The following is a 25,903-nucleotide window of genomic DNA, read 5'->3' on the forward strand; positions in this document are numbered from 1 at the left end:
AGGTGACCCATCTGTGCAGCTGTCGCTGAGAGTCCCTGGTGGGACAAAGAGCCTGGGCTCTGCAATCGGGCACCCCTGACTCTAGTCCCAGCTGGCCAAACTTCTCTGAGGTTACTTGTTGACAAAACTGGGAATAATAATTGCTCCCTCCCAAGCTGTAGTGATAGGTGAAGGTGGTAATGTTTCAAGGAAGCTCTTATTCTGAGGTACATAATAAGTGCTTATTAATGCCCCTCTCCTTTCAGGCCGTCCTCCCCGTAGCCACATCCTTCCCTCCCGGTCTCATTCCCTCTGGCTCTGAGCTGGGTCTCCAGGCACTCTTTTGGGATCTCCATGTGGCTGATGTGGGGTTGTCTCTCTTGACTCCCTATGGAGCCTCTTCTGTTTTCTGCACCTGGAAAGAACCAGTTTCTGCACACTTTTGAGGCCCTAGGCCACAGCAGGGCTCAGAGGGATTTCCCAGGTACTTCTAGCAAAGCTGACCTGAGGGGCCACCAGTGAGTGCCAGGGCAACACAGGAAACACATTCCTGGCTAGGGATATGTCTCCATTTGTCCTATTATTTGTGTGTGTGTGTGTGTGTGTGTGTGTGTGTGTGTGTGTGTGTGTGTGTGAATAGGGAGTGGGTAGGTGGGGCAAAGTAAGCCTGGGTCACACTTAGTAAGCCTGGGTCACAGGGGCCAGCTGAAGGTGACACGAAGAGAGAGGTTCCATTCATTCTGTCACTCACTTATCCTTTTATTTTTTTTTTAAATGGCCCACTGCAGATGCAGGCCCCCGGAATTAAAACAATGCTTTGGTTATGTTGAGTTAGGGAGTGATAAATGTCCTTGAGAAGAATGCTTTTGTGTAGGCCTGTTGGTCTTGGGGCTACTGACCCAACGCAATGTTTAACCAGGGGCAATGGGTTCCTGTGGACATCTGGCCTGAGCCTACAGTTAAACCTAACCCCCTCACCACTTTATCGAGCAGAAATTCGTAGTCATGGGTGTATTCGCATGGAGTTGAAGTAGCCCTGTAAATTAGCACCAATGTTAAAACCTCACCCAATTATTTCCCTAGTTCATTCTCTTCCCTTGGATTGCAGTGCTTGTCAAATATAGGAAATGAATGTTCTTCCATGGTTTACCAGAAAAAGGTCATCCTGGCAGGCAATTTTTTTAAACTGGAAACTCTGGGTAGATTCTTTGACTTTGCCTAGTACTAATAAGAAGCCTAGTATGAACATTTTATTTGACCAGTGTTCTGAACCAGGGGGTGATTTTTGCCTTCCAGAGGATGTTTGGCAATGCCTGGAAACATTTTTGGTTGTCACAACTACGGGAGGATGCTACTGGTATCTTAGAGAGTAGAGGCCAGAGATGCTGCTAAACACCACACAATGCACAGGACAGCTCCCCACAATGAAAAATTAGCCCAAAGTGTCAATAGTGTTGAGGTTGAAAAATCCTGTTAGAGAAGCAAGTGTCCAGTGCTGGCACTGGGATGTGAATTCCAGGCAGTTCTGTCCAACTAAACCCCAGCTCTCCCCTGCTGGAACAGCTCTCTTGGCTTGTTGATGGTTATGGTTGGATCTGGGCACACTCAGACAAATGATGATGATAACTATGTTCATGATTGTATTTCATTGGTACGTACTCTGTGCCGAGTCCAGAGCTGGGCCCCTTACAGATATTATCTCGTTGAATATGCCAGCATCACAGCTCTGAATGATGTAGATGAGGGAGTGGCACCTCAGACAAGTGAAATTGCCTGGCTGCGGCCACACAGCCGGTAAGCTAAGGAATCCAGGTTGGTACCCACACCCCTTCCCTCTAGAGCATGGGTTGCCTATTATCCACATAACCAAGGGAAAAGGCAGTGGCTAAGCAGCTGCATTATTTATTAATTTTTTCATTTTTAATTTTTTTGAGACAGAGTCTTGCTCTGTCACCCAGGCTGGAGTGTAGTGGCACAGTCATGGCTTGCTGCAGCCTCAAACTCCTGGGCTCAAGCAATCCTCCCATCTCAGCCTCTTGAGTAGCTGGGACTATGGGCGTGTACCACCACACCTGGCTCACTGCAACCTCCATCTCCCGGGTTAAAGGGGTTCTCGTGCCTCACCCTCCCAAGTAGCTGGGATCACAGGCATGCACTATCACACCCAGCTAATTTTTGTATTTTTAGTAGAGACAGGGTTTTGCCATGTTGGCCAGGCTGGTCTCAAACTCTTGACCTCAAGTGATCTGCCTGCCACAGCCTCCCAAAGTGTTGGGATTACAGGCGTGAGCCACCGCGCCCAACCTTGTAGCTGCATTCTTTCATTCAGCTTTGAGACAGATGTTTTTCAGGAGTTGGTTGTTCCCTCCTTTAGGTAATCTGCTGTTGGATCCAGTCTTCACCTTTGTCACTTTTTTAGATGCAGGGTCTCACTCTGTCACCCAGGCTGGAATGCAGTGGTGTGATTGTAGTTCACTGCAGCCTTAAACTCCTGAGCTGAAGCAATCCTCCCACCTCAGCCTCCTGAGTAGCTGGGACTACAGGAATGTGCCACCACACCTGGTGAAGTTTCAAAAAAAATTTTTTTTTAAAGAGATAAGGCTCTCACTAGTTGCCCAGGCTAGTCTTGAACTCTTGGCCTCAAGTGATCTGCCTTGGCCTCCCAAAATGCTGAGATTACAGGTATGAGCCATCCCACCCAGCCATCTTTGTAACTTATAACCCTACCTTGATGCATTTTTTATGAATAGTGATTTTGGCCGGCACCCTTTCAGAAGTAACGGTAATATCATTTCACACCACAGGCAGGGTAACTTGCTTGAGTTTCTCAAATTGCCAGCTAGCTAAGGAAAGTGGGTGGCAGCCCCTGGCTTTCTATGTTTACCTCCAGATGTTCCTCACCAGCCAGAATGCTACTGCTCCCATTCACAGAGGCCGTGGGGATATGGAAGTTTGGGGACCCTCCAGGCTGCCCATGTGTGGTGTCTGGGAAGACTCCTGTCACTTACATGCTGTCATCCACCAGCTGTGACTCAGAGGCTCCCTCTGGGCAGCTATGGAGAGGTCCCAGGGCACACTGGGTAGCTAGGCCAGAGACTTGATTCTAACACAAGTTCCCACAAACAGGCTTGTCACATGGCTTCTTTGGGTCTCGGATTCTGCATCTGAAAATTAGAAGATGTGCTAATTTACAACTCTTTTCCCTTTTTGTGTCTATAATTCTGTGACTCAAGACAGAGAAACATTTGACTTCCAGTCTAAGGAATACAAGGGGAAAGGGAAAGCTCAGAGAGATTCTCATCAGCCAGGTCAGAAGAAAGGCTGGCTCTTCAGACTTTCGGAAGCTTCTGTGGCCTTTACAATGTCCCACCTTTGTTATTTTGTTTTCTTGTGATTAGCAGTAAAACCCTGCATGTGGGGTGTCAATGAGGAGGAAGGAGGCAAACTGATTCTGAGGCCTTCAAAAACACTATCCTTGGCTGGGTGCAGTGGCTCACACCTATAATCCCAGCACTCTGGGAGGCCGAGGTGGGTGGATCACCTGAGGTCAGGAGTTCAAGACCAGCCTGGCCAGCATGGTGAAACCCTGTCTCTACTAAAAATACAAAAATTAGGTGGGCGTGGTGGTGTGTGCCTGTAATCCCAACTCCTCTGGAGGCTGAGGCAGAATTATTTGAACCTGGGAGGTGGAGGCTGCAGTGAGCCGAGATTGCACCACCGCACTCCAGCCTGGGTGACAGAGCGAGACTCTGTCTCAAAAACAACAACAAAAAAACACAAAACACTATCCCTTAGATCTCACTCCATGTTCAGCACTCCCAGAGCATCTCTGTCTTAGAGAGGGCCAGGGGACTATCTCTCCACTTCTGGCAAAATACTCCTGCATAAATTCTTGATCTCTCTCTTTTGCCCTCTCCCAGATACACTCTGAGCTGGCTTCCCCTCTCCCCACCCCTGTAGGGTGAGACTCTGCCTGTACTCACAGGCCCTTTCATGTAGGCAAACACAGCATGACCTCGCACTGCCTGAACTCCGCTATTCTGCACCTAAGGGGGTTCCTTATTCGCAGACTGGCCAGAGGCCAAGCTCCATCAGATTCCGTCTCTGGGGAATGTTCCAGTTAGAAGTCCCAGGAAGTTGCTTGTAAGCAGAAAACACTAAGGCTGAAAGATCCTGATGAGACGGGCATCAGGTGAAGCTGAGGAGAAAGCTGTGGACACTGGGCTGTGAGGACAAGTGGTCTCGAGGCCCCTGAGAGAAGGAGGGATTGGCTGTAGTGCCCAGCAGCATTCCTGTCCCAGATGGCACATGATGTGCTGTTGTGGAGTCCCAGGGTCCTCCAGGGTCCTTGCAGTGAAGCCACCATGCATCCAGGCTGAAGTATGGGTTCCTGTGACTGGGGGGACCTGAAGTAGAGGACTCTGTGCTTCCCCTGTGATCTGAGGAGCAAAACAGATGCCACTTTATCAACTAAGAGGGACCCTAGGGTTAAGGAAACAAAAGTTACCTGTGGGTAGAGGGTTCAGTGCTTGACTGGCATGCCAACTTCCTAAATTCCTATGGCTATAGGAAAAACCACACTCTTAGAAAACTCCCTAACAAGAGGAACTATCAGGTAAATTGTCAGACCCCTCCTAACTCTGATCTACATCCCAGACCACTACGACTCTGACTGGACAGAGGACCAGCCTTGCAGACATTCTTTTCTGATAAGCCACTGCAGACCTTAAACCAGTTTCAGCCAGCTTATAGAGGCTGCACACAAACTGACTTTATGTCTTATAGTTCATCTTTCAACATAAAGAGCCAAAGTCCATCTTGTATTAATGATAAAACCCCACTCCAAAGTGAACATGGGATGTATGCTATGTATATGTTTACTCATTATGCATCTGTTTGGCTCCCCTCATAAATATGTGAAGCTTTCCCTCCAAACCTACTGAATATGTATGATACAGACCCTGTGAGGCATAAAACCCAACCTGTTCTTCCCCTCTTTGAAGAGAAAGGACCTTTGCGCTGCACTGGAGACTTTCTCTTCCTAGTTTGCAAACTGTATTGCCAGTCAAGCTCTCCTTTCTACCATGTAGCCATCCTGAGGTCTTTGGGACAACACTCTTTAGCTGAGAGCACCAAGAGCAGTATTCTTCTTCCTCATCTGATTCTTCCTTGAAGAAGGAGGTATTTCTCACTTGCGGCACTAGGAAACCAAGGTCACAGCCCATTTTCCAGGTGAGGAACTTGAAAGGTGAAAGATACTCATTGAGGGTCAAGATTTGCATTTGTGATGGAACCTGGGCAAGTCTGGATAGGCCATTTCCCGCCCTGAGCATCTGCTGCACTCAGGATCAGCTGCTTCGGGGTAGACAAAACAAGTTAGACAAGGCCTCTGCCCTCTGTAATGTGCACCAAGAGACACAGTAATTAGAAGAGGCTCTAACAGGATTTGTTTTCTGACTTGCCCTTTGCTTAAAAGTCTCTTAGTACAAGTGGGACTTTGGATTTCATGAGGAACAGTGCAAGTATAAAATCTATTCTTTAAAGCCCAGCTTGGAGCAGGCCCTAGGCAAAATTGCGATCTCTGTGAAGTTGGCTTCTAGCTCCACGAGGCCCTTGTTTCTGCCTGTCTTGCCTTCTTTCTTCATTCTTCCATCTATTCCCACAGCTCCACAGCCACCTTTCCCTTTTACAAAATTTCCCTCTCTAGTGAAGTAAAAAAATGACTGTTAAGACAGTGTTACTTATACTCCTGGAGAATTTTACCTTTTGAGGACAAGCAGCCTTAAACCAAAGCACAGTTGCATTTGTACAGTAGAAAGAAAAGCCCACTGCAATAAAAATACTTAGCATTTCTTCAGCACCTTCTGAGCACCTGGCAACTGCGGTCGACATTGTTGCTTCTCTATCTAGCAGCCGTTCCATGCCAACCTTCCTTCTCCCTGGTTTTGTGTTTCAGGAAGGTGACTGTATCCCAGTGTTAGGAGGAGCACATTGCCTTGGTCTAATTCAACCGTGCTCCCTGGATTTGTGTGGTGGGGAATTGACTTAGCATGGAGATGTAATGTAAACTTGCCAATGACACATAAGGGGCTTCTGGGCAAGGCTTTCCTCCTCGGTGTAAGCAGCATCTCGGGACAATCTGCCCTCCTGCTCTCCTGCTGGTTGTTGCTCCATGGGGTTGTGCTGCTTGGAGCATCTTCCGCCATCTTGTATCCATTCAGAAGCTGCGTTGAAGATGGCACAGAAGAATGATGGTGAGTATCTGAGTCCTTAATGACATTAAAAGACACTACTCAACAGCCTTGGAACTTCTCGTTCTGGGAGATAGTATGTTCCTTATAGATATTTTTCATGATACTTTTGTTGGGTCTTCTGTTATTTAGAGCCGAAAGCATCCTAATGGATGCCCTGTTGAATGTTTCATGTAGATCATCTCACTCGATCCTCACAACTTTATGTTGGTGAGAAAGCGAGGGCTTGGACAACTCAAATGACTTCCCACATCACGCAAGCAGCAAGTAGGGCCTCAAACACACATACTTGCCTTCGAAGTGCTTTGCCATCAACCGTTATGGCCCCAAATCTGGCTCTTGCCTCTACCTACTTCTGTGACCTTAAATAAGTCCCTTAACCTTGTTGGGCCTCAATTTTCTCATCCATGAAGAAAGGAACTATACTGGGTGACCTCAAATGTCCTTTTCAACTCTAAAACTATAAGAATAAAATTTCAACTCTAAAATTCCCCATAGAGGACCAAGTTCAGGCACCATTTTGCAAGAATGGAGGTCTCGATTTTGTTAACTCCTTGGATGCAGATAAGATAATCCAACTCTGCGTAATATAAGTAGAAACATGTGTTGTAACATATCAGGTGGATTACAGTCAGAGTAATGCCTAGGAATGACCTGGTGAGGAGCTTATACCCCATGGCTGCCCACTGAATTCTGCAGCTGATGCCAGTGCTACCACCCTACTGGGCACTGGAGGCCCTTGCTGGTGGCCTTAGAATGAATTCTAGACTGTTTTTTAATTCTTCACTTGCTCCAGGGTAAAAGTCTCAGATAGAAGCATTTAGGTCCTATGCACTTACGCTGTAGGCCCTGGTTGCCAGGATCTGGGAGATCAAGTACCTTAGCGTGGGTTTCCCCTGGAGCAACCCTGAAACAAGGAATTGAGTGTGAGTGGCTTATTTGGGAGGTAATTCAAGGAAACACTGGTAGGGGAGTGGGGAAGTCAGATAGGGAAGGGAGTGAAACAGTAAATGGTTTGTTATCAAGCAAGTTGCCCTGTGAGCAACTCCAGCTTAATCCTGCCTGGGATTCTGAAAGACAGTGTAGGCCATGTGCCTCAGGGTTATCCCACCGAGAGGCATGGTGGGGGGGTCTAGGCTATTTACCCATCAACTCTTGGCAGTCATTGGCTGAGGGTCCGCTGGGAAGGGAGGTAAAGTGTACATCCCTGGCATTCTCTACTTGTCCTGCAAAGTGGGCTCTGCAGGCCAGAGCAAGCCCTCAGGCATTGAGTTAGAGGAGTTGGCAATTGGAGTCTGACATTGCACAAGCACCTGGTGTTTACTGCCTCTCACCAGCATTCTTACAAACATGGGAAGAAAGTAAAGATGCCAGGCAGCCCCAAACGATCAATACCCATCATAGGTGCCTTGTGAAATCTTGTCAAGCAGACAGCAACACTGTGGGGGAGGCTGTAGCCCACACAGACCTGGGGTGCTTGCAGCAACTGACGCGCTTTTAGGAAATGCAGCTGTGCAGGCCCCATGGTGTCTCGTGGCTTCCTATGTATCCTCTCATCTCTTATGGGACCATAATCTTCTCAAAGGCAGAAAGCACCTTCAACATTTTAAATTCCCTTACCTCTTACCAACTGCACTCTTTACAATGCTCGGTACATAGCAGTCACTAATACTTTAAAAATTAAGTTCAGTGTTTTCATAAATACCATAATTTTCACTTTATATAGGTTGATGAAAAACTAGAATTGTTCATATTTAGAAGGACCCCGTAAGTCAAGCAGAGCACACCGTGTCCATGCCAAATCCCCTTCGATAGCATCCTTGTTGTGACCGGTGGTCACAGGTATTGTCCAAGGACTTCCAGGGGGCAGGGTGGTGTCATGGTGACGAGTGGGGCTCTGTGGGTGGCCTGCCTGCCTTTGAATCCTGGCTGAGCAATTTATGCATAGTCTCAGGCAAGGTGTGCAATGTTCCTTAGCCTTAGTATTTTTCTCCACGAAATGGGGATAATTGCAGTATCTGCTTACATAAGGCTGTAAGGGTTAAATAGAAAAAACAGATATAAACATAAGTCCATATACGAATAATATACATACATATATATTTATATATCTATACCCGCATGTATATAAATACAGATATTTAGCACAGAGCAAATAACAAACATTCCATCCCCAAGGTGGCTGTTATTATTCCAGCGACAAGTTATTCCATCCTCCTGAAGGTGGACTTTCTAATTCAGGAATAGCTGCTATTGTTAGCAAGTGCATCAACATATCAAGCCCAGATCTTTCAATATATCAAGCCCAGATCTTTTGTCCACACAAGGGTTCAATCTTCAAACTGTGTTTTAAATTTCACTCTCCTAAAGAAATAATTTTTAGTTTTATTTCATTTTTAATTGACAAATAATATTGTATATATTTATGAGTATAAAGTAATATTTCCATACATGAATACATTGTGGAATGATCAAATCAGAGTAACTAGCATATCTATTACTCAACACAAAGAAATATTTATCATTTCTTTGTGTTGAGAACATTTAAAATCCTCTCTTCTAGCTATTTTGAAATATACAACACATTATTATTAACTGTAGTCACCCTGACATGCAATAGATCACCAGTACTTATTCTGCTTGTCTGAAACTTCGTACCCATTGACTGATGTCTCCCCTTTCCCTGTTCAGCCCCCATCCCACCCCAGCCTCTGACAACCACCATTCTCCTCTCTACTTCTGTGAGTCTGACTTCTTACGATTCCACATTTAAGTGAGATAATGCAGGATTTGTCTCTCTGTGTCTGGCTTATTTCACTTAACATAATGTCCTCTAGTTTCATCCATATTGTTGCAAATGACAGAATTCCCTGTTTTTTTGTTTTGTTTTTTGTTTTTGTTTTTAAAGCTAAATAGTATTCTATTGTGTCTCTCTACCACACTGAATAATCCATTCATCTGTGGACAGACTCTTAGGTTTGTTTCCACATCTTGGCTGTTGTGAATAGTGCTGCAGTGAACATAGGCGTGCAGATGTCCCTTTGGCATATTGATTTATTTCCCAAAGGAATAATTTTTAAACATGTGTTGATCTTGTTTTGCCTTCTGAAACTACAGAGGATAATTCTTTTTCATTTGCATGATTTGCTTTTTCTTTTTTTTCTTTTTCTTTCTTTTTTTTTTGAGACAGTGTCTCGCTGCAACGTGATGCCCAGGGCTGGAGTGCAATGGCATGATCTTGGCTGACTGCAACCTCTGCTTTCTGGGTTCAAGCAATTCTCTTGCTTCAGCCTCCTAAGTAGCTGGGATTGCAGGCACCTGCCACCACGCCCAACTAATTTTTGTATTTTTAGTAGAGACAGGGTTTCATCATATTGGCCAGGCTGATCTCAAACTTCTGACCTCAAGTGATCCGCCTGCCTTGGCCTCCCAAAGTGCTGGGATTACAGGCGTGAGCCATTGCGCCTGGCCATGATTTGGATTCTAATAAGAAAAGTGTGTTGTCACTCCTAAGTGTGTTTCCCAAAGTGTCTTCTGAAAATGCTACACTCCAGAGGATAAAAGTCACAATACCCATTTGTACCTTAAGGGCTCTGAGGAGTCCTGCAATAAATTGTTCCTAAAACTAACTTGAAGAATATGACATCTTTTAATATCCTTGCAGTTCCTTGGCATAGATTTTGATTTGTTTGCTCTCTTTTCACCAAGGTTCTTGATGTTGGCCAGAAATACTATAGACATTGAAAATAAGTTTTTCTTTTTCACAAAAATATAATTTAATACTTTTTTTTTTTGGAAAGAAGTTTAAAAACTTCTTTTTCCACATCTTCCTCTTGCTCTTTTCAGAAGGGCATTTTCTACTGTCTGCACAATTGGAAACAAACAAGACAGGGACACAAAAAAAGCCTGCTCTCTCTGCACCTTTTTCTGCCGCTCATGTGGAAAACTCAGGTTTCTTAAATACCAGCTGCTCCCACCCCCAGGAGCTAGAGGTCATGGAGGAATTCCACATAGTACTAAGCTTGCTGCTCTTTCCCCATTACCACTGCCCTTGGAGAGTGGTTTTCCCACATTGTGAGCATAAAAAATTAAAACTCAGAAAGGCGGGCATGTTTTCACCAGAACCTTCTCCTCTGCAACCTCTTCACAGTGCCCCTAAATCATCAGCGCTGGAGAGGAGTATCTGCTCCTTTCATAAAAGGAGCAACTGGGCTCCTCACCCGAGTCAGTGGTTTCATAAATACCATAAATTCAGTGTTCTCGTAAATACCATAATTTTTACTTTATATAGGTTGATGAAAAACTAGAATCGTTCGTATTTAGAAGGACCCCGTAAGTCAAGCAGGGCACAACTTGTCCACGCCAAACCCCCTTCGATAGCATTCTTCTTGTGACTGGTGGTCACAGCTATTGTCCAAGGACTTCCAGGGGGCAGTGTGGTATCTGATGTTTTCACAGCAGAGCATGGTGTCTGGGTTCCAAGAGGGAATGTTCTAAACATAGGTTGAGAAAAAGGTCAGTTCCAGGATTTGAATGACAATGGCTCCTCCTCGTTGTTTCTGCCCTGATCAAGGTGCTCCTTTTACAGGCAAACCATGTAATTAGGTTTGAGGGACAGTGCCTTGGGGAAGCACAGAGCCACAGGATCACAGTCCTGGAAGGAGACCTGGAGATCACCAAGCCCAGACTTTCCCTTTTACAAATGAAACAGCTGCAGCCCAGAGAGGTGAAGTGCTTTGACCCAAGCTACAAAGCAGAGATGGCTTCTTCCTCTTGCTCCAAAGATACCATTCTTTCCTTTCCTTTCTGCTGTTCTGTGGGTGGGGGTTATGGGGAGGAGGGGAGGGCATATGGTTTCACAAGTCTGATTTTTACCTTTCCCCCACTTGCAGACGAGAAATATATTGCTGTGCTTAAGATCTCTTTCATTCATTCAATAAACATTTATTAAGTGCTTACTGGGTGTCAGGCATTGTGCCAGGGCATTCTTTCACTGCGTCTGTTAAACAAGCATGATTAATTTCTCTCTGAAGCTGGTAGAATGAGGCCTCAGGCTAGTTGCGATGTGCACAAAAGCATACCAGTTTGTATATTCTGCTTCCTGGCACCAGACACTTTGGCCCCAGTCACCAAAGAACCCCACTGGTGTTTCCCGCTCCTCGGTATCTCTTGAACCCAGACAGTCCATGTCTGAGGCCTCTGAATTAAAGCTTTACAGAGATGACCCACAGAATCTTCGTGTACCTGTCTCCTTGCAGGGGATAAGAGGTGGCCTCTTCCTTGAACACCCTGGTGGTAGTGTGGCCCAAGGGTGGCACACTTGTGCCAGCCCCCACCTTCACAGTGCACGAGGCTTGGCTAAGCTAATTGGGGCTATCTCTCAGATTCTTAAATTTGGCTGAAATTTGGTTGGGCGCGGCTCACGCCTGTAATCCCAGCACTTTGGGAGGCTGAGGTGGGTGAATTACTTGAACCCAGAAGTTTGAGACCAGCCTGGGCAACATGGCAAATCCCATCTCTACAAAAAATACAAAAACTAGCCAGACGTAGTGGTGTGTGCCTGTGGTCCCAGCTACTAGGGAGGCTGAAGTGGGAGAATGGCTTAAGCCTGTGAGGCAGAGGTTGCAGTAAGCTGAGAGTTTGCCACTGCACTCCAGCCTGAGTGAAAAATAAATAAATAAATAAATCATACTTAAATTCAATAATTATTCACTAAGCGCCTTCTATATGCCAGTCTCAGGTCTAGGTACTTGTAGGTATCATTGAACAGAACAGGCCAAAATCTCTGCCCTTGTGGAATGCACCTAAGAACTGGCTGGCACCTCCCTGTGGATTCACTGGTAACTAAATCCAGAGAACAAATGACACATAAGACAGGCCCCAGAGGCTACTCACCAGGATGGAATAAGGAAGCGATAATGAGGGCTTCCAGAGGAATAAACTTTTTCCACCCCCCAGGCTTTCTGGGCCCTGACTTTGCTGTGCTCTCAAGCAGCTATTGCCCATGTCTTTCCTTATAATTGAGAGCTCTGATCTCTGGACACTCCTGTAGCTATGGGCAGTGGAGGCTGTGCGAGGACCAGCCTTACCTCCGTCATTCAACCTGCAGAGAAGGGGGCTCTGTGGTGACTGGGGACAAGGTATCCAACTTATTTCTGCCATCGACTTGGTGGACAGAGTCTAGAAGGATGCTCCACTAACACTGTGGAACTCAGAAGTATTAAAACCCAGTATTTCCCTGCCCCATCAAGTCAGAAGACTGAAGAAGCAGCTGTTCCATTAGAGCCAAGGTTTTCAAAGTGTGGTCCTTGGACCAGCAGCCTCAGCATCGACTGGTGTGTGTTACGTATTGTTGCTTAACAAGTTACTCTAAAACTTAGTGACTTAAACAACAAACATTTCTTATCTCACAGTTTCTGTGGCTCAGGAATCTGGGCATGGCTTAGCTGGGAGCCTCAGGCTCAAGATGTCTCATGAGGTTGCTGTCAAGCTATCGGCAGGGGTGGCGATCTCATCTGAAGGCTTGACTCAGTTTGGGAGGGAGATCCACTTCCAAGTTCATGCATGTGGTTGTTGTTGGGCCTCAGTTTCTCATGGCATGGGCCTCTACCTATGTCTGCCTCATGGCATGGCTTCCCACAGGGCAAGCATTCAGAGAGGGTGAGAAAGCACCTGAGATGGAAGCTACAGTTTTGGAGAACATATGCTTGGAACTGACATTCCACTACTTCTGCTGTATTCTATGTGTTAGAAGTAAGTAAGTTCAGTCTACATCAGGGAAGGCTATTACACAAGGGTGTGAATACCAGGAGTGGGGATGATTGCATGCCTTATGCAAGAGGCTTATCTTAGAGCTGCCTACCATACCTGGAAACTTATTAGAAATACAAATTGTTGGACCCCATTCCAGACCTACTGAATCAGAAACTCTGAGAGTGGGGCGTGGGAACTCCTTCTGGGTGATTCTGATGCATGCTTAAGTTTGATGGCCATTGGCTTAGAGTAGGGGATTGGTGAACTTCATTTTAGGCACCAGGGGCCCCTACTATCTCTGCCTCAGCTACTCAACTCTGCCACGTAGAGGAAAAGTAGTTATAGACCATATGTAAATATTGGATATGGCTATGTTCTAATACGACTTTAGAAAAAGAGGCAGTGGATGGGATTTGGGCCCCCAGGCTATAGTTTGTCCACCCATGCTTGAGAGTAGCAGGGACATTTTATGTGAGGAGCATTAGATGGTGTTACCTCCGTATTTCTTTTTCTTTTTAAATCAGGCAAAGCTGTTTTCTCTGTTTCCTTCCAGAAGAGTCTGAGATAATTCTGACTCCCCAGCTCCTGAGAGATTACCAAGACTCAGAAAAAAGGATTATGCATATGCTTGAGTTTTCTGACGTGTTTTTTTTGTGGCTGCCAGTAAATCGCAAGCTCTTTGAGATAGTGTATGATGGAGGCTATGAATATGGGCTTTGGAGATAGATGTAAGTTTGAAATCTGGTTCTACCAGCACTGTGAACGTGGTGACTTAGCCTCTTTGTGCCTCAGTCTCGTCATCTGTAAAATAGATATGATACTAGCATGCACCCCACACAGTTATAAGCAGTTGTTCTAATTACCTACTGTCATGTGACCAATCACCAAATTTACTGGCTTAAAGCAACAACGGTTGGTCAGGCCTTCTGCTCCAGTGTTGTCATCGGTGGCTGCAGTCATCTGTAGGCTGGGTGGTGGTACATCCAAGGCAGTGTCCTCTGTCACTCACGTGGCTGCCAGTTGGTGCTGGCTGTCAGGAGCACCTCGTTGTCTTCCACGTGGCCTCTCTCTGTGGCTTGATGTTCTCACAGCAGAGCATGTAAACCTCTTGGGTTCCAAGAGGGAATGTTCTAAGCACAGACAAGTCTTGGGAGCTGCACAGGATCATTTCTGCAGCCACTGTCAGGACTAGCCCAGATCCCAGGAAAAAAAAATTGCAGCCATCTTCAAGCCACTCCAGGAGTAAATGAAAGTAATCACAAGAAGTGCTTGCTGCATGCCTGGGCTACAACAGAAAATAAATACTAAGTACTTACATTAGGAAGCAGAAACTCTCTTGCCTGGTTCTTTTTGTGTCCTGTCCATGAGGGCTTATTGCTATTCAGTCAACAAGTGTTTCTTCAGGACCTGCTGGATATTTCTGGAAGGTCACCAGTAGGATTCCTCTCCTCTCTACACTCTTTAATGATGTAGTCAGTGTCCTACACGGGTTATCATGACACTTTGGTTTCCTGAGAGCCCTGTAGGCCTAGCACTCTCCATTCAGAAGCTACCTGCCCTTCAACAAGCCCAGGGAGAAAAGAGTTGGGTTGGACTAGAAGGATGCTCTGAGATGATTTGATTGGAACAAGGGTCTTGTTCCCTCTCACCTGCTGAGATAAGGATTCTCAGCCACAGAAAAGGATAGTCTGTGGGTAGACAGAGGGTCAAAGAGGACTGTCAAAGAGAGGAAATGCCCTCTTATGCTAATTCTCCATAATGGAGACTCCTGTGAAATCCGCCGAAGCCCTTGGGGAGGGGAAGTGCTGACTACTTAATTCCCACTAGGACACATCTTTTGGACAATAAGCAGCCCCCAAATTTCACAGCATAAGAAAATGAGGCTTGTATTTGTAAAATTTATTCTAACTGGGTGTGAAGGCTTATCTCAAGCTAGAATAAAGTAATAGTTGCCAAAAAAAAAAAAAAAAAAAAAAAAAAGACAGGCAGGTAACACGAGTTAAGGGGCTGGATGTCCCATAGTAGGGACTGGTGAAGACTGAGGAAAAATGGAGAGTGAGGCCCCATTACAGGGGCAGTTGCTGTCTATCTCCACTTGTGGCTCTATGAGCAATTGTGGCTGGATGTTCACATTTTTAAAGAAAAACCTGTAATCTAGACTTTTAATTGGAATTTTCCACTTACAAAATGTTGGCAAATAATATAAAAATTTTAAACTACTATGTTGGCCCATTACACACACACACACACACACACACACACACACATCAGTGGTCAAAGTACTCCTGGCAGATGTCCTGCAAGTTTGACCTGCAAGAGATACAGGCAGGAGGCTGAGCGCGGTAGCTCACGCCTGTAATCCCAGCACTTTGGGAGGCCGAGGCAGGCGGATCATGAGGTCAGGAGATCGAGACCATCCTGGCTAACACGGTGAAACCCCGTCTCTACTAAAAATATAAAAAAATTAGCCGGGCATGGTGGTGGGTGCCTGTAGTCCCAGCTACTCGGGAGGCTGAGGCAGGAGAATAGCATGAACCCGGGAGGCGGAGCTTGCAGTGAGCTGAGATAGTGCCACTGCACTCCAGCCTGGGTGACAGAACAAGGACTCCATCTCAAAAAAAAAAAAAAAAAAAAAAAAAAGAGAGATACAGGCAGGAGATTGGACCCTTTTCCTGAGCAACATTTCTCCTTATTGTTTTAGCTGGAGGGCCATATCACAGAAGAAACAGAACAAGGGCAGGGAGACATTGGGCATTTATGGAATATTTTGGGGGTAAAATAGTTCTGAAAAAATAATACAACCTTTTATCTTTACTTATTTAGTCACCAAAATGATGTCACCGTGCATGAGTGCTAATCTCTAGAATATCAGCAAATGATTAAGTTTTGATAAGGTTCACATAAAAGAGCAAAGAAATGTCCATGTCTACCCCACTGACTGTTTGAGGGCTTGTGGTATCTTCCTATTTTAAAGAGGAGGAAATAGAGATTCACTGAGGTTCTTTTAGGAACTGACTAGCAATCCCAAGGAAATCCTATTCTTGAACTGAAATACTAAGAATATCTATGCTTGTATCCAGGTAACACTACATGTGTTGAAGAGAAGTAATTATGACTAATATTAACTTGTGAAGATGGGAAAGCAGGAGAGATTTAGGTTAAATATAGGAAGTATTTAGAGATTAGAAGGGCTAAACAATGGAAAAAAGCGGAAGGCTTTTTTTTTTCTTTTAACATGGAGTTTCTAAAAGAAAGAATGAACAGCTTTCTTCCTGATATACTCTGCAAGCAATTCTGCTCAGAAGGGGGTGGGTGAAGGAGGCACCCTATGGATACTTTTCCATCCTGTGAGTTTTTTCTTGGGCCCAGCAAACAAAGGCCTCCCAATTTACTAACTTACCAAAATGATTTACCAGCTGTCTCTTCCCCCAGGAGGTAAACAGGCAATAAAATAAATGAAATTCCTATTCTTTAGTACTTGACCCCCATAAATCATCACCCACCCAGGGTGAGCATTTATCTCTAAGGCGTCACAAAATATTTTGAATGCTATCTCCTTTATTTTGAATGAATAAGCAAAGAATCCAATGATGATAAGTCTAAGTCTAAGATAATTCTGCAAGCAGTAACTGATGAATTTCAGAAAATGGAGACTGTGTGTGTGTGTGTGTGTGTGTGTTTGTGTGTGTGTTTGTTTTGCAGGGAGTAAAAATTTTTGGGGGCTTCTCAATTTCTTTTATTCTGTGCCAAACCTTTCCTAGGATTAGATCACTTTTGGAACTTCAGGTCCTCACAGAGCAGTTGATAGATAAGATCATATGAGATATTACTTTCCACATTTGGTTACTTATGCAGTCTATCTTGAACTAAAAGCTATTGTCCCAAATCGGGGGCTTTTGTGTGGTGCTGGTGAACACGGGGGTGCTATCCTGTCACCATGACAGCAAGCATTTGCATTAAGAGCAGGCTCCTCAGGCCACATTACAGTCATGTGGTCTAGAGGGACCCCTTTGAAGCTCCTGTAATCTTTTCCGAGCTGATTGTTAACATCTTCTGAACATAATCATTAACCATGTTCTGCAACAGATAATTACCTCCTAGAGTTAGCATATCGTATCCCTGAGTGGTCTGTGACATTCATATAGGGTAAGACCTATTTCAGTGTTACTTTACCTAACCAAGCAAAATAAAGCAATTTGATTTCTTAAAATCTGAGTAAGTTTCCCTTTTACAGAAAAATATTGTGTTGACCCTGGCATCATGTGTATTTGTCATCCTGTGCCCCAGGGCTGTTCTTTGCCCCTGTATTTGAATACCTACCACAGGGAGCTTCCAAAATGCCACAGGCTCCTTTCTTCCTTCTGTATCTCCTCATTTTCCCATGATGTCTGCATACTTATTGAACTTCTACTGCCAGTTTTTTGTTTCAGATTTATTGCATTCACTTACAATAAATATTAGTGGCATATAGGCATACTTTTCTTTTTTTTTTTTTAACAAGTTTTCCCTGTGGATTTCTCTTTATTGCCTAATATCATTCCCTAAGACTCCCCAGGCTTGCGCCGTGACCCGGGAAATTCATGTTTCTCTCTTTGCTCTTGTACAAGGGAAAGCCTCTTGTTTCAAATTCCCTAATCTCAGCTTATCTTTGAGGGGTACATTCAAAATTTCAGGAGAGCTAGATGAAATGGATGATAAAAAGAGTGCATGAGAGAAAAAAGGAAAGAAAAAAGAAAACTCCAAATCCGAAGCCATACTATAGATTGATCTTCCTAACATCTAAGGATATGATTAAAGCACTGCACTATAATATCCTGTTGTTATACAAATAGGATGCAGAATCATTACGATAATAAAGAGTGCTTAGGTGTTTTAAATGTCACCTGGCTGGGGTACCCAGATTCTAGAGGTCAAGCATTTGATTGTGATACCCCAAGATACCGCTTGAGGGGTTGGCATGAGGCCAGGAGGAGGGAGACTGTGAATCATACATGTCTACTCCCCACCCTGCTCATCTTTCTTTGCCAGTAAAATTTGACCAAAATGAGCACCCGAGCTATACAAGTGCCATATTTTCTGAAATCCAAATTAGGACCCATGGCAAAGCCATCATGCTTGTGTTGGTGATAGAATCAATGTCACCAAACTCATGCTACTGAAGGAAGTAGTCAAACCTCTGCTGTGAAAGAGCAAATGGCCCAGGAGAAGAGGCAAAAAGTCTACCTGCTGGATGAAGGGTGTAGGGTTCCCTTGGGGAGGAGCTGCTCTGTGCTGAATACATACATACATACATATATATAATGGTGTCTGTGTGTATATGTATGTCTAATATATGTATATATGTGTGTATATTATGTATATATATAATTTTTAAACGAGCCACTCTGGTCTTTAAAACAGCAGCTGGCTGGGCCACCTCTATCTACTCTATTTGCTTCTGGCTCCAGATGACTGACTCCTACAGCATTACAGCTCCTCTTCCTCTACCTCCTGCTCAAAAAGCCCAGAAAATAGGGCCAGCTCCCTATTCGTGCTGTATTCCAGGCAAAAATTCTATCATAATGAGCTCCCTTGTGATGCAGAAACCAATGAACTTGTGCTATGAATGCCCAATAGTGAACCAAATGATACATTTCTTTTTCCCAATTGAGAATTGTTTTATTTAATATGCTCATACCTTTCTAATGGTAGGTATAAAATTGTCATGTGTCTGGGAAAAACAAATTGAGCTCTGATAGTTTGTGTGTGCACATGTGTGGAAACCTCTTTGATTAACACTAGCATGAGTGAGTCCTTCTGTGGTGAGGTGTTAACATTGGGGGCACAGAGACCCCATGAGGCCATGTTTCTGAAGGCCTAAAGCAGAGGAAATTCTTGAGGTACAGAATATAATTATCCCAAATGGAAGGCAGCTAAGGTTCTGGAGTTAAGATTTCCTGCGCTTACACACAGTCGGGTATTTCAAGAATCTTGTCATAACCGATTGGACACGCTTAACTGATTGGACAAACGATTGGATCCTGTTCATCAGGGATGAACGGCAATGTGCTGGGGCAGGAAGGCAGCAGCTGGCTGTTTGGCCAATCCATTGTTCTGCATTAATTTGACTTTATTTATTTATTTATTTTGGTCAGAGACCCAGTGGTGATGAGCTCATTTTGAATCTCTCTGCCTGCCACATGTCAGTTCCAGAAATATACCAACGCAACGTGGCATTTGTTATGTGTTGTGGGATCCAATCAATGTAGATGAGTTTTATTCACTAACAAAATTCATAAACATACATTGTGATCTGAGCCAGTCAGAAGACAGCTTATTCATAACACAGTAGTTCAGTGCCTCTGGGATGAACTGATCCAGTTCTTGATTCATCTCAGCCAGGGGGTCCGCAGAGGCACTGTCAGAGAGCTGCACTGATATCCATCAGACAAACTGATTAAATCTGCACTAATGAGAGTGCCCAGTGCAAGTGCTGTCAGTGCCCTTGAATATTGCCAGGAGGATCAATTGCTTTGGTTTGGAAAAATAAATGCATTTCTATCACTGATGGAAGCTATTATCTGGTGACAATGTTCTAGTACCTTGGTAATGTCTTTTAATTACAACTGAGGAATAAATTCTGACCATGACCACGTGTGTATGCTATTCAGGGAATGACAGATTGAATTTCTCTATTTCTTACATGGAATAACACACAAACTCCAATGGCTTACAAGAGTTGGCATTACTGACTTCAGTCCTCCATCTGATCATTCCCTGCCCCTCTCTCTTCGTGTGCTATTCTCCCCAGATGCCGGCCTGTGTTCCTGCCTTAGGACTGTGCTTGATAGCCTCTTCCTGGAATGGTTTGTCCTCCAGATGTCTGCATGACTGGCTCTCTCTTGTCACTTACATCTCAGCTTAAATGCCACCTCCCCATGGAGACCTTCCCCCATCACCACATAGTAAGTCCCCATTCCCTCACTCCCTATTACATCATCCTGGTTTATTTCCTTTCTAGCACTTAGTGCCCCCTGAAAGTCTCCTGTTGAACAGGTTATTTGTCAGTAGCGTAGCTCTCCTGAGTTCTCCACTGTGTCCCCAGTTGCTGGCACTGAGTCTGGCACGCAGTGGTGTTTAATCAACCTTGCTGAATGACTGAATTTCTCTGGCTCCTATATCTGCTTTTGGACAAGTCAGTGGATGTAGGGTTTAGAGGGCAGAACTTTTCACCAAAGGGGTTAGATGCTGCTAGTCTGGATACTACCTCTAACTTACAGGGTGGCCTTGGATAAGTCACTCAACCTTTTTGGGCTAATTGACCACTTCCTCAGCTGTAAGACAGTATTTCCAAATGCTGGTTTTGGTTGAGACAGGAGTAAGTTGGCTAATAGGTATTTTCTGTTTTAATTGTCCGAGTTTTAATCTTGAAGGGGATGGGAATTGGCTATGGAATTTTATCCCAGATGAGATGGGAGAGAGGTACCTATGAAGGGGCCAGTATGCAAATCATTGAATAGCTTCCACACTATTTAACAAATATTCAGTCGGCGTACCATCTGGGAGAGTGGTTTTCTTTCATGACCTGTAGCCAATGAATATTTACAGACCAGTAAAATTAGATTATTAGTAAATGAAAAAACTAACACTCACCTTAGAATAGTTTCTGCCTAGATCCCCAAGGTCCAGTTCCTCTCACACAGCTTGTAAAGAAAGCTTAGGCAAAGCTCCAAGGAGAAGCTGAGCTGTGAGTAGCAGGAAAAGGGTCCCTGTGCTCCCCTCCCCATGGGGCCCCAGGCTGCTCTTTTATCCTGTGCTGAGGACAACCCCATCCTTCATTCTTACTCAACACCTTCAGGTTTAGGAAGCCTGAAAAGCAGATTCATGAGGGAGGTGGCTATATCCTTCCCAGCTTTAAAAGGCACTGCACCATCATGTGTTTTAAAAAGACCACAGCAGGTTGAAAAACGGCGAAATGCAAATGACAGAGTGCTTGTGTGAAAGTGGAGATACTACTCCCAAGGGCGGGGACTGAATGCTATCTTCTGAGAAAAACAGAAAATGATGCTGTTAACTAAAAACAAGAACAGGAAAATCAACTACGCATACATTCTTCAAAGAAAATGAGGCGATTTTCACTAGAAGTTTTGGAGCAGTAGTTTTGTTTCAATAGATATGAGTGGAACTGATGTAATTTTCTGATATTATTACTTGTTTCTTGCATAGCAACCTTCCAACCTGCCCCACTATATTCATACACTAAGTGGAATACTTTTTATTTTCCTCCTGAAAACCAAAACAGGAAAAAAGTTAACTTTTCAGAGGAGCTTTCTATTGAAAGAAAACTCTCTGCTGCCAGTGAAGAATTTTCCTGTGCTCTACACAAAACATACAGTTATTTTATATCCAGTCAGCTTATGTTCACCCAGAAGTTATTATTTTTTATTATTATTATTTTTTTGAGATGGAGTCTTGCTCTTGTCGCCCAGGCTGAAGTGCAATGGTGCAATCTTGGCTCACTGCAACCTCTGCTTCCCAGGTTTAAGTGATTCTCCTGCCTCCGCGTCCCAAGTAGCTAGGATTACAGATGCCCGCCACCACGCCTGGCTAATTTTTGTATTTTTAGTAGAGACGGGGTTTCACCACGTTGTCCAGGCTGCTCTCGAATTCCTGACCTCAAGTGATCTGCCCGCCTCGGCTTCCTAAAGTGCTGGGATTACAGGCATGAGCCACTGAGCCCGGCTGCCAAAGTTATTTTATTGGAGGGTAAACATGATACTTTTTATTAAAAACTATTTTGTTTTTTAAAAATTGACTATTTCATACACATTTATTAGGTTTCTGGCTATGATAATTCTATCACTTATAGCAGACCATTGGCTCTGCCAGGAGCACCTAGAAAATCTGGGTAAGGTACAAAATAAATGTCTGTTTAAAAGTATCAGAAAGATACCATGCCTGCTAGAACTTGAAGGGCCAGATTCTGGAAAAAAAGAAAGGCTCATTGACATAAGCCATTTTAAAAACATGCTACTTTCTCCTTGGCACATTTTGTGAGTTTAGGCCTGGGACAAGAAGCTGAGAATTTGGGCAGAGGACTGATTTCCAAGATCTAGGGCAGACTTCTGAGTTTTAAACAATCTCATGAAACTGAAGAGACAAAATCTAGAGTCCATATTTGCAGGGGAACCAGGAGTAAGGGTCCAAGATTCTAGAGAAAAGAACAGAAGCACTAGTTTTCCCTTCAAGGCATTTACTGATTAATATCTGATTATCTGATTAACACCGAGGCAAAAAATCGCAACCAGAAAGTTGATGAAACAGAATGGAATCAAAGGCAGTTTTGAAGAGACAAAAATTTCAGTTCAGGGCCGTCAAGAAGGAATAGCCACAGGAAACATACTAGATTCTGTGTTGGGACCCATGGATCTTGACTGGGTTGAGGAGATGAGCCTCCATAAAATGCTTGGCAGAGAATAGGGTGCACCTCCTCTGAGGGGCTATTATATAATGTAGAGCTTCTACAACTTTTCATGTGCAATATTCAGCATTCAATTAAAAATTATGAATTACACCAAGAGAAAAAAGTAAACTGGAAAAACAGACCAAGAAATGGCCCAGACACAGAAAAGATCAGACATTGGTATTAGAATAACTGGGATTAATTATTCAAGAGAATAGATGACAAAATGAAGAATGTAACTGAGAATAAGAATTTGTATTTAAAAAGAACCAAATTGAAATTCTGGAAATAAAAAACACTACAACTGAAATTTAGAGCTGAGTAGATGAGTTTAACAGCAAATAAGAGACAGGTAAAAAGAGTTATTAGTGAGTTGTACAATAGGTGACTAGAAATATTCATAGTGAAGCATGGAGAAAAAAAGATGGAAAAATACATGAATAAGTATGAGACGTGCAGAACACGGTGAATAGGTCTAATATTTAAATTTGAATTTAACAAGGGAAGAGAGAATGAGGTAGAAGAATGTTTGCAGAGATAGTCAAGAATTTTCCAAAACTGATGAAAGACATCAAGCCATAGATACAAAAATTCACTGTGAACCCAATGCAGAATAAATACAATGAAAACCATGCCTAGACACATTATAATAAAACTGATGAAAACCAAAAACAAAGAAAAAATCTTAAGAAAGGTCAGAGGAAATAAAAAGATATGTTACTTTTAAAGGAACAACAATAAGACAGAAAGCTAATTTCATAACAGAAACGATAAGATCCAGAAGGAAATGGCATGGTATCTATAAAGTGCTGAAAGAAAATAATCTTAGCCAGGTGTGGAGTTGCATGCCTATAGTTCCAGCTACTTGGGAGGCTGAGGTGGGAAGATTGCTTGAGCCTGGGAGGTGGAGGTTGCAGTGAGCTGAGATTGCACCACTGCACTCTAGCCTGGGTGACAGAGCCAGACCCTGTCTCAAAAATAAAATAAAATAAAATAAAATAAAATAAAATAAAATAAAATAAAATAAAATAAAATAAGAAAATCATCATCAAGCTAGAATTTTACATTAAAAAATTGTTCAAAAGTTTAGCCTAGAAAGAGACATTCCAGACAAATAAAGAACTATATTTCAATGGCAGAAAGATAAATAAAAATTTTAAAGACTGGGCAAAAGGCATAAACAAGTATTTCCTAGAAGAAATACAAATGGTAGATTAACATAAAAAAAGGAAAAGAGAGTAAAGAATCAAAATAAAACTGTTCTAAGTTCCAAAGCGTATTTTCGTAATTCATTAGATCTTTTGGCTGGATGAAATAATAATAGACGCTATACCAACCTTGAGTAATGAAGCCAGGAAGATAGAGCTTTATCTTTTCATTTTACAGAACACATTTTATCTCATCTGCTTTACAGGGAGGAAACACAGAGGCAAAGAGGTCAAGATACTTGCCCAAATTTATGAAGGAAGAGGTAGTAGTAGGACTCATATTTTACTGTCCCTGTAGTCTTAGATCTTCTTAGACCCTTCGACTGTTATTGGAAAAAGGCAGTTCAACACTGGTCCCTGTCCTCTTGGGACTTACATTCTAATGGTAGGAGACAGACATCAAACAAATGATAAGGACTTTGAGGAAAAATGAAGCAGGTAAGAGGATAGGAGGCATAAAATAACCTTTTCGGTTAAATAGATCGGGGGCCTTCTGTCAGAGGAGGTAATGTTTGAGCAGTTACCAAATAAAGTGAAGGAGCCTTTCCCAGGCGGCTGCCGAAGATGGCAGAGGTGCAGGTCCTGGTGCTGGATGGTCAAGGCCATCTCCTGGGCCCCCTGGCGGCCATCGTGGCTAAGCAGGTACTGCTGGGCTGGAAGATGGTAGTCGTACGCTGCGAGGGCATCAACATCTCTGGCAATTTCTACAGAAACAAGTTGAAGAATCTGGCTTTCCTCTGCAAGCGGATGAACACCAACCGTTCCCGAGGCCCCTACCACTTCCGGCCCCCAGCAGCATCTTCTGGCTGACAGTGCGAGGCATGCATGCTGCCCCACAAGACCAAGCGAGGCCAGGCCTCCCTAGACCGCCTCAAGGTGTTTGACGGCATCCCACCGCCCTACGACAAGAAAAAGCGGATGGTGGTTCCTGCTGCCCTCAAGGTCGTGCGTCTGAAGCCTACAAGAAAGTTTGCCCTTCTGGGGCGACAGGCTCAAGAGGTTGGGTGGAAGTACCAGGCAGTGACAGCCACCCTGGAGGAGAAGAGGAAGAAGGCCGAGATCCACTACTGGAAGAAGAAACAGCTCATGAGGCTACGGAAACAGGCCGAGAAGAACGTGAAGAAAATTGACAAATACACAGAGGTCCTCAAGACCCACGGACTCCTGGTCTGAGCCCAATAAAGACTGTTAATTTCTCATGCTTGGCCTGGCCTGCCCTTCCTCCATCGTCGCCCTGGAATGTGCGGGACCCAGGGGCAGCAGCAGTCCAGGTGCCACAGGCAGCCTGGGACATAGGAAGCTGGGAGCAAGGAAAGGGTCTTAGTTACTGCCTTCTGACGTTACTTGAAAGCGCTCGGAGAACTGTGCAGGTGTAATTTATCTATGACCAATAGGAAGAGAAACCAGTTACTATTAGCACAAGGGAACCAGAAGACTAATTGGAGGGGCCCTACCTTGTGAGTGGAGCGCCTGTTTAACTTTCCACCTGGTCATATACTATACTCTGCAGCTGTTAGAATGTGCAAGCCCTTGGAGACAGCATGAGCTTGCTGTTGTACACAGGGTATTTATAGCGGCATAGACTGGGAAGATGGGCAACAAAGGGGATACAGGCATTGCCTCTGCTCCTCACCTGTATTTTGTAATCAGAATCAAATAAATTACTTTTAAAGAAAAAAAAACAAAGTGAAGGAGCAACTCATGTAAATGTTTGGGAGAAGAGCATTCTAGGCTTCAGGCAAAAAGACCAGTATGACTACAGCAGAAAGAGTGAAGGGCAGAGCAAAGTTGGGACAAATAGCTTTATGAAGCTATGGTGAAGACTTCAAATTTTACTTTCAGTATTGTGCAGTCATTGGAAGACTTTGAGCAGAGAAATAACAGGATCTGATCTAAGTTTTGAAACAATGACCCTGACTGCTATGTGGAGAATAAAGGGCACTGATGATAGATTCAGAGTTTTATATTAGTCCAGAGGGTATTATATTAGCCCAGGCAAGAACTGATTGATAGAGGCCTGGACTAGGATGATAGTGGTGAATTAATGATAAATAGTTGTATTTGGAATATATATTCTAAATAAGGCAAATAAAGTGGGAAAGTAAATTAGTACAGCCATTATGGAAAATTGTATGAAGGTTTTTCAAAAAACTAAAAATAGAGTGACCATATAACCTAGCAATCCCATTTCTGCTTTGATATGATTAGGCTTTGTGTCCCCACCTACATCTCATCTTGAATGGTCATCTCCATAATCCCCGTGTTTCAAG

General features: G+C 43.8%; 1 long non-coding RNA gene and 1 pseudogene across 1 annotated transcript; one reads left to right on the top strand and one right to left on the bottom strand.

The window, feature by feature from the left end:
- Nucleotides 1-721: 721 nt before the first annotated feature.
- LOC129049770 (uncharacterized) lies at nt 722-7,863 on the bottom strand. Its single transcript, XR_008513077.2, has 3 exons — nt 7,070-7,863; nt 2,988-3,143; nt 722-2,538 (listed from the first exon to the last, which is right to left on the bottom strand). It is a non-coding gene; the product is annotated as an uncharacterized LOC129049770 (long non-coding RNA).
- A 16,074-nt stretch (nt 7,864-23,937) lies between these two features.
- Nucleotides 23,938-25,521, top strand: LOC100455700 (large ribosomal subunit protein uL13-like; annotated as a pseudogene).
- Nucleotides 25,522-25,903: the final 382 nt, after the last annotated feature.

The sequence above is a fragment of the Pongo abelii genome, chromosome 15, assembly GCF_028885655.2.
Source record: "Pongo abelii isolate AG06213 chromosome 15, NHGRI_mPonAbe1-v2.0_pri, whole genome shotgun sequence".
Lineage (NCBI taxonomy): Eukaryota > Metazoa > Chordata > Mammalia > Primates > Hominidae > Pongo > Pongo abelii.